At 44.2% G+C, this 12139-nt stretch overlaps 1 long non-coding RNA gene across 9 annotated transcripts; it reads left to right on the top strand.

Annotated features, from left to right (window-relative positions):
* The first annotated feature begins 575 nt into the window (after window positions 1–575).
* Window positions 576–3820, top strand: LOC123159514 (uncharacterized). 9 transcript variants are annotated; one of them, XR_006479768.1, is made up of 7 exons: window positions 576–1024; window positions 1154–1191; window positions 1864–1934; window positions 2041–2166; window positions 2567–2634; window positions 3070–3118; window positions 3356–3820. It is a non-coding gene; the product is annotated as an uncharacterized lncRNA (long non-coding RNA). The 9 variants fall into 9 exon arrangements; XR_006479766.1 differs by having other exon boundaries at window positions 2567–2674; window positions 3408–3820; XR_006479763.1 differs by having other exon boundaries at window positions 2567–2674; window positions 3400–3820.
* Window positions 3821–12139: the final 8319 nt, after the last annotated feature.

The following is a 12139-nucleotide window of genomic DNA, read 5'->3' as shown; positions in this document are numbered from 1 at the left end:
AATTAATACTTTTTTTAATTTGGCACTTTTCTAAAATCCCAAATTATTTAAAGAATAAAAAAAGAAAAACGAAATAAGAAAACAATGGCGTCCCTCCCTGATCATGGGCTAGCCTAATAGGGCGCACGACTTCTAAAACATTTTTCAATAATCACATTAAATAAGAAAAAATAGAAAAAACAAAATAAGAAAAAGAGGAGTCCCTCCCCGCTAATGGGCCGGCCCCTATAGGGCGCGCGGGAGTGATGTATATATAAGAATATTCTTCTGGTTTTTTTAACAAACACTGTGTCTAGGTGGATTGGTTGTTGCATTGCTGCTAGACATAATTGGCAGGGGTTTGATTCCGGTTGAGAGCTTTTTTATTTTTTATTTTTTAATGTAAAACAGCGACGGACGAAACATAAAATCTTACCTACTAATAAACCAGCGATCGCTTCTGTTCGTACGTCGTCGGCGTTTTTGCAAAAAAGTCCCTGATGTTTTAGTTATTCAACCCGCAGTCCTTTTTAAACTGGCTAACTGAGATAACGATTCATTTTTGCAAAAATGTCCATGTCCTTTAGTATATTCAACCCGCAGTCCTTCAAACAAACACATCAGGGCAGATCCCCTTCCTCTTCCCCACGCACGAGCGGGCGCACCGCCGCCGCCGACGCCTTCCTCGCGGAGTTTGCGGCCGAAGGATCGGTTGGGGCGCATCGGGTCGGCCTTCGGTGGGGCGCAGTGCGAGCTCTCGGCTCGGGGCAGGAGGCGGCTCGATGAAGAGGAGCTGGGGCGCGGCGCTCCTCTCCTGGTGTGGCGCACGAGGGAAGGAGGAGGGGATCGATCCAAGACGGGAGCTGAGGCTGGCGGCGCCCTTCACACAAGCCTCACCGGCGGTGCCTTCTACACAAGCCTCACCGGCGGTGCGGCGGGAGAGCTCCGACCCGTCCATAGGTGCAGGGATGCAGATCCGCGTCGCCAGCCTGTACTAGGCCGAGGTTGATGCGCCGGCGCAGGGGTCGCCGTCCATCTTCGCCAGGTAAGCGCGAACGTTCTTCTCTCTGTCATCGTTGTGGTGCTTGGGTCGCGAGGAGGCGATGCGTGTTTGCTTTGTTGTAGGTGCTTTGGCGCTGTAGATAACACTTCTGGTTCTCCTCCATGCTCGCAGGCCTCCAGAGTACTCCAGCAACAGCCACTGGACGGCAGGTAAGCATGCATTGTATGACCTTAGCTAATTGCGTACATACAAGTTTGGATGAATTCCAAGAGATGGAGCACTCTATCCAAATAGGAGAAGTGTTAGTTTAAAAGGTTACAATTTTACAATGATTTTCATGGGGAGCAAAGTAATCACCTGCGGCAAATTTAAGTTCTAGAATTGACATATATTCAGTTCCTTTTTTTATAAAGAGAGCTCCCTCTCCGATTTTCATTAGAAGAAATCACCGTGCCTTGCATATATTCATATATGCAGTTCCTGGAAGAACAAAGAAGTTGCATGTCCTTTTATTTAGTCTGAAAATCACATTGATCCTTGGAGCATGATTGGGACAAATCGCACATATGTCCTGTACTGCACACACGTGAAGGCAAAGGATTTTTCTGAATGCCATTGTTGTCCGGTACACAGTGTTTATCAGTTAGTAATTTGCCCCTTCCGCAATGTGATGATACTGGCAATAAGGGAGCAGCATATACCATTGGTTTTGTTGATAGATTAAACCACAAACTGGTACAATGTTTGAGATATAATGTTTTCTATCTAAATGTTGTTTCACACAGTTAATCATTGGTTTTATTTGAGAGATAAATTAGTTTATGCACTGAACTAGAAATAACACAACTACATATTGATTTTCTGCTTAAATTTCACAATAGATATTTTGCCGGATGACCCACTGTATGAGCATGCCACATCCTTTCTTGCTCACCCAGCACACGGCATTCCTGTAAGCCTCATACTGTCGAGTTGTTTGACGAGATGTGCATCAATAATTTCAGTTAGTCCGTGTGCTCGATTTGAGTGTGACAGGTATGTCGTTGTGTGCTTCTCAGTACAGTAGAGGTACCACACGGGGTGGTGACTGGGAGGCTGGGACATGCTGGCACGGCCAAACAGCTGGTTTACTGCAATCAGGGTGCTAGAGGCTCTTGAGGTTGCAGCCCGCTCGCCTGCTGGAGGTAAGTTTTATAGCCTCTTTCTGTCAGTAGATGCTCTTGGAGTAGAGATATCATCCAGACTGTATCTTTAGTGAAACTTGTAGCTATGCAGCTTGGCCCTACTATTCATGTACTATCTCATATTCTCATGCATTAGGTTTTGTAAAGTTTCAGCTCGGCCCTATGCCATGTTAATTGTTAGTGTTTCCTTAAATATTATCTGCATTGTTCTCTAGAAAAACATATTATGTCTGTGCTCTCCTTTCTCTATCTAAAAAATCCATTAATGAGCAAGGACATGCATAGGGATATGGGTTCTTTCTACTGATGCATAACTCCGTAATGATGAAAAGAAGAGCAACATATCTCCTTTACCCAACAATTTTTGTCCGAAACTAATCATGATATTTTCTTTCTACAGGTACAATGTTGAGACCTCATCTTCATGAGACTAGCAAGGGATGGACATTCTGAAGAAGAAGAGATGAGGTGAGTTTCTGAAGTTCACCGTCCAATCCAAGTATTAAAGGTGAGCATTACTATTCAAAGGGACATAATTAACCTGTTAAATTATTTTTAGAGCAAGAAACCAGTTATTATCTAACCGAATAACTATAGAATAGCTACTTTTTCTAAAATGAGGTTTCGTCTTTAAATAGAGATGGACCAGAGAAGGGGCTTGAGAAATGCTTATTAGGCTAGAGGCGTATGATTTTTTTTCTCCTGTTGCAACGCACGGGCATGTTTGCTATAATAATAAAGCATTCAGTGGAGGGGCTTAGAAAAATAGAAACAGTTCTATTTTATATACAATGTACTTCAGAAATTAATGGCTGGAGGATCCTAAACTAACATATGGCATTTTGTTTCAATTTCTCTTTACCTGATTGTGTTACTTATGCACAAGCACCATACTTGATATAGGTCCCTGCACTTCCGTTGACGAGTATTTTGTCAGCATCTCGATGCGGAGGTACAACTTCTAGCTGATCTTCGTCATGTTTTACATTGTTTCTCGGTACTTTTTACTGCAATGTGGAGGTCAGATTCTAGCTGATATATCTTCATGCTTTACCTTGTTTACCAATGTCCCAATGTGGACGTAAAGATTCTAGCTGATATATCTTCATGTTTTACCTTGTTTACCAATGTCCCAAAATTTTGTTTCGTCTTTGCTTTGAATTAATTTTCCCTTACTTTGACTGGGTAGGACATTTATTTGAAATACTAAATTGTGGTGTCGCTACCTCTAAGGACCACAGCGTTGTAGCGCCCTTGGCTCAAGGTGACCATCTTCAGCGCATCGTGGTGTCGCTGCCCACACGATCTCTACAGACACCACAAAAGGCTACAGGACCGAGGAGGCCGGTGGCCTGACCACTGAATCACGTTGTCGTGCGGGCGCCTTGATCTCGCATGCGCTGCACAGGTTAGATTGACATTTTGCCCTGTGTTTAATTACTACATGCACTGCACACTGATCCATGTATATATTGGCTCCCCTATATATACCTCTGTTGGTGAAAAGTTTTGACTTTCGAGTTTTGTCAGACGTGAGTTGCAACAATTTTCAGTTTACTTTTCTATGCCTGCCATTCATCTCTGAACCGTTGTGATGGAGATTGTAATACTGTGTTTAGAATATGTCAGTCCATATGCAAGATCTTCTTTTCAACTTGGCAACCATGATTATACGTTAGTCATCTATACTTTACAAGCATATGAGATATGTGTAATTTTTTTTTGCGGGAAGATATGTGTAATTAATGTGTTCGTCGGAGCCGAACCTGCAATTCAGCTAGGTTAGGGGATGGGGATTCATTTGGAATCAAATGAGGGAGTGGCACGGACACAAGGTTATCGGGCTGGCGGCTGCTCGTGCGCCTAACCAAACACCCATTCGGTTTGGTGTGTGGCCACTGTTGCCTACCGTGGGTGCAGTTTGGGTTGGACTTAGTATCGTGGGCCAAGCCCAAAAAATAGTGCAAAATACGTTACAAATGAAATATAATATTTAAAAAAATCATCGCCATAAAAATGATACCATTTAAAAAATATTCTTCAAAATTTTAAAAACACTTTCTCAAAGTAAAAAATCCGTGTTTTTCTGAAGAAAAAAAGTTGATTGATTTTTTTTTGGATAAAATGAAAGTGTAGAGCTAAAACAGGTAATTACGAACATTGTTAGGGTATATCCAAATTTTATCCTACAAAAAGAATACTCAGTGTAACCTTATTTCTGAGGTTTGCAAAAATTGGATTAAAAAATATTGCATAATGGCATGTAGAGTAGGTTATATTTTATTTTCGCCCGGTGCAACGCACGGACATTTGTACTAGTACGTACAAAAAACATCGATGGACCAAAAATAGTGGAGAAACAATCTGTCCTTTAATATTAGGTATAGATATAAAGTTAGTCATAATAAAGAGAAACGAAGAGCATCTCTCCATCGCACACACACCCTCTACGCGCCTTTCATGTACACACATGAACTATCTCTAGGCCTTCTAAAAGTACACCGCTAGCACATTCACGCATGTTTCATCATTGTCTCACGATATATACAACGACGATCACTGTATTTGAAGCGAAAGCATGATACGTTCATTGGACTTCAGAATCCACACATTACGATCACCATTATGCCTTGTGGTTATTATACAGTCACGGGCTCATCGAACAACTCTGTATTTGTTGAAGACAAGACTAGTTGACAAGTTAAACGCTCCACGTGGCACATCTAGTGTTACATCATTATTATCTCGCTACCATAGGGCCCACCTGTTGGCGGCTATAAGAATGAAAACAAACAATAAAAATTTATTGGATGGTGGGTATTCGGAGTCATGACCGAGGGCACATCGGACAAGGTGGCCTTGTATTGGTATGTTCAGCCCTCTCTTTTAATGCACAAGAGCTAGTGTGGTGATTATACGCACATGCACGCATGCACACGAAGTGCATGCATGCAACACTCACACGTACACATGCAGCCACGCAACACTCACATGCACACAGGCACGCACGCAACACTCACACGCACACACGCACGCATGCATGCACACACCACACGACCAACACAAACGTTCACGCTCAAGTGCTCAACCTACACGTGCATGCGCACACATCAGGCCCTGACAGACACATACACAACCAGGTGGTTCCCGTGCATGGCTTGGAGTCTTGTCGCAGTTGTGTAAATTTGTGTTTATCTTACTCTTTTCCTCTACGAACCTACAGGCGGGACCCTCAAGGAATGTGGCCAATTAAACCATGCATCATAGTGCCAAGTAGACTATTTGGACGGTCAACAGAGTGCAATCCGATGCTGAATAGTGAGCAAGTGACTGTATAATCACTACAAAACATATATAGTGACCGTAGTGAGCGTATTCTTAAGTCCGGTGACCGTATTATGCTTTTCGCTTGAAATACACTAACCGCCAGTGTATTTATCTCTTCTATCACTCTCTCTGTGGAGCTGAGTAGGCCAACGTGTCAGTGCCTAAATTGGCGCACGCACCCCATTATTGTTGTATTGGTTTCGTAAGAGCGAACAAGCATTCAGGTCTACCATAAAAACTCTAGATATGAGTCACAAATGCTATGAAGACGAATACAAATATTTGAATCCACTTGACGCCCAATTTCTCTCTGTAGGCCCTCCAAAAGTACCTCTCTACACATTCTCGCATGTTACATCTAACAACTATGCAATGCAACACTACTACACTCTAACACAATAAATTATATGTGTTTTTAGTTTTACTAGATCTCATATTGTTACTTAATTATTCAGTTTGCATACATTAAAATTGCCTTTGAAATGTATGGCTAGTATAATCTAGTGATATGAAAGGTCGGACTACGCGCGCGCGCACACACACACACACACAAAAGGGCCCATTACACACTCAAGCATTTCACATCTTTCTCTCGCACTCTACGTCAAACCGCCTATGCCAAACTACCCTGCCTACCGCGCGGGAAAAATCTAGCCCATGTCTGTTTAATCGGGTTTGTATTGGTGGATCATGTGAAAACAACAAAACTATAGTTGTACTACAATACAAGTAATAGTTCACTGGGCCTCCATTGTAAGAGTGGACCGCCCACTTTCATAAATGTTCTAGTCCCTTTCGCCGACATGTGGGACATCAAGCAACCGGGTCCACGTGCCATACCGAAATAATAGTGCAGAGCAGCAGGTGGCGCACCCCGATCTTCGTGATGTTGTAGTAATGAGCAATGATGCGTCAAATCACAAAGTTGCACCTTTCCCATAGTTAAGTTGGAGGGACGAAGTGATGATAAAGTTGGAGGGACGAAGCAAGCATCATTTCACTCTTTGCTGAATTTGCTTCTCCCTCATCTTCCTCAAGTTAACCACGTGGTGCTTTTGCCATTGTTCTGCCTCATGTGGAACGCGGATTGACTAGGTACATCACTAACACATGGGACCTCATGTTAGCAAACCACCAGGCCAACCTCCTCTAAAAATAAGAAACCTCCCCCGCCTTCCGCGCGGCAAAATCACCTCCGTTTTACTAATCTTGATATATTTTTTAGATCAATATAATTGAGATTTGTATAGATAGCATCAAGGAGCAAAACCAAGTGGTACCCTTAAGGGCATCCACAATGTGTAGCCAAATGTTAAAATAGCTTTGGCATCAACGGGAACCATTGTGGAGGGTGCTTCCAAAGCCAAAAAAGAGAGAACTGAAGCTCCCTAATTGATTGATTGAAGGAATACAAAAATGCAACATTTCTCCTCTTTCTCCCGTGCTTGGATGCATGTATAGAGCATAGAGTCTACTCCCTTGGCCCTTCTATCACAAATCACAAAGTAGTGAGGCGTCAAATCACAAAGCATGGACGAAGCAACCATCATTTCACCCTTCGTTGACTCTGCTTCTCGTCTTCTTCGAGAAACCACTTTTACCACACTAAGCTGGACGGACGATGCTATTGTGCTACTAGTAGTACATTGGTCTCCTCTGGTTCAACGGATTTCCTGGATGCAAAGAAGGCGGTTGTCTCAGCTTGCAGGAGGCACTTGCGAATGACTTACTGTGATCTGCCTCAATGGTGTGCTCCATCAAATGCACTTCACCAAAGCCACAACGATGAAGATATCGTCAACGTCACCACAATGGGGAAGGAAGTTAAATAGTTACTCCCTCCATTTTTTGTATACAAGGCCACTATAAATTTACTATTTGCAGAAGGCCACTAACACTAATCGAGGAAAAAATTATGGTTTGCATGCATTAACATACCCTTGCATGCATGCAGAAGTGAGAAGGTTAGTTTGCATGTGCTGCATTAATCAAGCAAAGAGGAGTGAGATAGTTAGCTTGTTGGGTGTTGGAGAAAAAATATGCATTAATTGACTCGTCAAACGAGAATTTGTATCGATCGATCCTGCGAAGGAAAACCCCGACTTATTTTTTAACTCAGTATGTACTAAAATCAAAGTCGCTCACTCTCACAAACCAGATGTTATTACAAGTTCAAAATAAAAAGGTGGTACCCTTACACACGCCTATAACGGTCGCACTACAGCCTTACATAGTCGGTCCTGCGCACCGCAAACCCAACCAAGGGTACGCACCCTTACTGATATGTGGTACCGCATGTGATCAAACCAAACTCAACCATCAAACCGCTAACACCTAATTTTCGTTCATACAGTATGGTCATCCAACAGCCTGTTGGGGAAGATCTATGCGGCCCGTGCGGTGGTTTATTGGGGAAGAAGAAGAGGTGAGGAAGAAGAAGGGCTAGGAGATGTAGGATATTCATGCAACCGCCTTAAATGGTCAACTGGCCCAAATGATGAAAGTCAGGCGACTTGCATAAATATATGTTTTTACACAGCAAAAAATCCCTAAAAACAACAACATAAAGAAAAACTATCACTACTCACGAAATGAGCCGACCTCCTCGTCTTTGGCTGTCAGCGCGAACCAGCCATAGCTGCCTATGTGTGTCTCCGCACCATGGTTGTCCTCGGTCTCCAGCTACTCGTTCATGCGGAGCGTGCAAGAGCTCTGCACGGACGCGAGCACTGGCCAATTCATGTCCACGACATTCGGTTCTGCCTGCAGGAGGGCCTCGATGGCAAAAACATCTGCACACTCTGCATCGAGTTGAGCGTCCGCTGCCTGGCTCAAGTCCAGGATGTTCAGTTGCGCCTGCAGGAAGGCCTCGATGGCAGTGCTATCCGCGCGCTCCACGTCAAGTTGAGCCTCCGCCGCCCGATTCACATCCATGACATCTGGTTCCACCTACAGGAGGGCCTCGATGGCAGCGGCATCCGCGCACTCTGCGTCGAGTTGAGCCTCCGCCTCCTGGTGCTCCTTTAGGATCGCTAGGTTGAACTGTCTGCCTGCACCATGGAGGACACGGGCGCCGACACGAAGTCGACGTCCATCGTCTCATACGCATCGGGGGCCTTCTACGCCGCGACCTCCGCCCGGAACACTGGATCAGCTTCCTCCTCCTCAGAGCTTGGCTCCAAAGAACTCAGGGATTGGCCCGCCGCAAAGTGATCTTGGGAACGGAGGTCTGTAGCGTCGACCACTGCCGCGATTTCTACGCGGCGCTCCGGCGTCAGCATCTTGTAGTACGTGATCTTGCGGTGCACCATGGCTTTCCGGCGAACTAGGGGATGGCTGATGGGGGTAGGGGATCGAAAGGTGGGGGAATGGGCTTGAGAGGAGGCGTGGTTTTGGGGCAGTAGTGACGTGTCGGCAAGTAGCTGTCGTAGGCCGAGCAGCAAAGGTTGTGGTGTGAATAGTGGTTTCGGTGACGACCGGTCAATCGGGTTTGACTGTGCAAAGTTTGCAAAGCCGGACGGCTGGAGCCTGGAGAGTTGTGGGGTGGAATGGGACCAAATTTTCAGAGTTTCACGTGGCAGACATCCAGACCTCCCCACTGTTCATGTCAATGATGAGGCGGTGACTTCGTAAATCTCAAGATGACTAGCAAGATGTGTGTGCATTGCATGGAACATCTAGATGCATTTAGTACAAAACACCTATTGTGATTGACCCATGTAGGAGTAATCCCATGTGTAAAAAGTAATGATATGTCAAGAATTTCATCGAAAAAAGAGTGGGGCGCGGCGATGATTGGTGGTAGGACTTAGTGGAGGCATGGAGATGGACGATGTCGGCAGCGGCCACCATGCGACATTGTTCCAGAGGCTTCCTTTTTTAATTACTCAACAACGAAGTTGTGGGAGATAAGGATGAACGAGAGAGGTGCGGGTATCCTTTTGAAAAATTGCCATAGTTTGCTTTCTATCCGTTAGATATAGATCGGACGGTCTATATTGCAAGATGGCGGGCACACCATCATCACCAACTCGGTTTTTTGTAAGAGTAAGTAGATAAGTAGAGATTAAAGTAGAGATAGAGATATGTCGGCTCAGTCTCTCGAAGGTGCTCATAGGGGTAGGGTGTGTGTGTGTGCGCGTTCATATGGGTGACTGTATGTGTGCAATTATGAGCGCTTGCATCTGTACCGTGTTAAAAAAAGGAGTACTCGAAGTATGCAAGTTCATAAGGAACGGACGATGTACATCACTCTTGTCGCGTTCGCGTTGCACCCCAGCACGGTGGACCCTGCACGTTCGCGCTTTGTCTTGCGTTTACGCTCGCTTGTGGGACCGTGGTTGAGGGCAAACCGACATCCCTCCCCTCTCTCTCATCCGCGTCATTTACTACTACAAGAGAGAGAGGTCGGCCGAGTGTTACTAGTAGTATACTACTAGTACTAAGTATACTACTAGTACAAGCAGCACTTCATACTCTACTGCAAATGTTGTCAGTACTCCACTAGTACTACTACTACTAATATTGGACAGGGAGCTTAAAAAGTTACTATTGGACTAGCTATACATGGCGAAATACTAGTAGGAAGAGCATGCGCGAGAACAAGCATTCATGTGTTTGAATACAAATTGAAACCTTTCTGTTTGAATACAAATCTAGGAGTACATGCGATTCTAACAATATTGATTGGGCGTTGTTGAATGTTGATACTTTTTCTGTAAGTTTGATCAAAGTAAAGATACTTTGACTACACACAAAACTTATATATAAACTAAAAAGGATCGGAGGGAGTATAGTGTACGTTCAAAAGTGAAACGAACAATGAATACCCTTTATATATGATTTGTTGATTCTATGATCACCGGTTTAAAATTTTGAATCTGGCTTAGGTATCACACATGCACCCACTCGTTCTCTCTCAGTTTCATCTCGGGGTCTCTCTCTCTCTCTCTCACACACACACACACACACATACCACCACTCTTACTCTTTGTGATGTCACACCTAATTAATCTCCTGAGGTATTAGGATTGTATCTCGCTCGTCGTCAGGTCGCTCTTTGACACATTCCTAGGTCACTCTACCATGCATTAATTGTAACCAAGCCTTTCATCTAACTTTTTAAAGCATAAATTCATCTTTCTCTCCGCCCCTCTCTAGATCAGTCGATCAGTCAATTTCTAGACCCACCCTGGTCCTGTTTCAATCGATCCATAGCTAGATGGTACACGACTGGCACGCACACACAACCCCCCCCCCCCGCCACCCTTCTCTCCACCCCACACGATCATTTCTATCATTGAAACACACCAAATCTTTATCTCCTTGCATGACACGCACTCGATCTTTCACCATCTATCGATCTTGTCAAGATGTGTTGGGGCATGAACCGAATGGGATGTCAAAACTAAGATGGGAAGCGACACGTAGTGCAGGCAACGCGAAACTTTAAACGAACCGTTTGTCTGTATGCTTGTCGGACAAATTACAACATTGGAAATACATGCATGGTCTAGGCCCACATGCGAATGACACTTGGCAGAATGTTCAAATCAGGCATGCAGGAGGATGGACTCCACTAGAGGGCGGCATGACCGATGGAGAAGAGGGTTGGAGATGAATGAGAAATAAGAAACGCCTATCATAGCCCTAGCTTAATCATTGCTTGGCATTGCATAATCATCCATGCATCATGTTCAAAATTCAAATGAATCTGAAATGGGGATTGATCAAACCCTAACACCCCTCTGGAAAACTAGGTTCAAACTTAAATCTTTTCAATGAACCCAAAATGCCCTTCAGAAAAGTTCTTCATTTTTTGAAATGGGTGAAAACCTGTGCCAAAAATGATGCACCTATTTCTATGACATTCTGGATTTTTGAATTAAATCATTTTGTATTTTTGTTGGAGCAAATAAATCCTATAAATATTTTGTAACAACCTGAGACCGATGCTTTAGAAGACTTCCAGCTATTCCGAGTTTCGCCGTGTGTTTCAGTTGCTTTGTTGCATTCATCATGTCATCTCTTGCATTGCATCATTTCATCATGCCATCATATCATTAATTTTATAACTCTTTTAAATAAATTGTATGGATATTCGATCCATTTAAATCGAGGGAAGGGTGATTTCTCTTTATAACATATCCTCCAATATTAAGGAGCTATAATAAAATATTCCATTGATTTGGAATCACCAAAAACAAACTTGCATTTTAATCTCTCTCGTTTCCAACTATCCTAATCCTTGATCCTTCTCCTTTTATTCCAAATCAAGTGCTGGCGCTTTGAAATTATGTCAAGTATCCACATTCCAAGCTTGAGCTCGACTCGAATTTATTTGACCCTTCAAATAAATTCAAACCTTCTCCTTTTTTTCTCCCGGTCCAACCAACTCTCCTTCTCTTTCATTTCTCTTCTCCGTTTGCCATCAGCCCACAAACCAGGCCGGCCCGACAATCCTCACAACCAGCCGTCACGACCCATTAACCCAGCCAGCCCACCTAAACCTATAACCCTAGACGATCGAGAACCCCAACCCCGATCGATCCCCATCCTCTCGTTCCCTCTGCCCGCCGCCAGGCACCCACTCGCTCGGCACCTTCCATCCTCGTCCCGATCGGGAGAGGCTCCCGAGCCGCCGCCG

This window comes from Triticum aestivum, chromosome 7B, assembly GCF_018294505.1.
Source record: "Triticum aestivum cultivar Chinese Spring chromosome 7B, IWGSC CS RefSeq v2.1, whole genome shotgun sequence".
Classification (NCBI taxonomy): Eukaryota; Viridiplantae; Streptophyta; class Magnoliopsida; order Poales; family Poaceae; genus Triticum; species Triticum aestivum.
The sequence above is the reverse complement of the archived record's forward strand: the minus strand, read 5'-3'. Positions and strand labels throughout refer to the sequence as shown.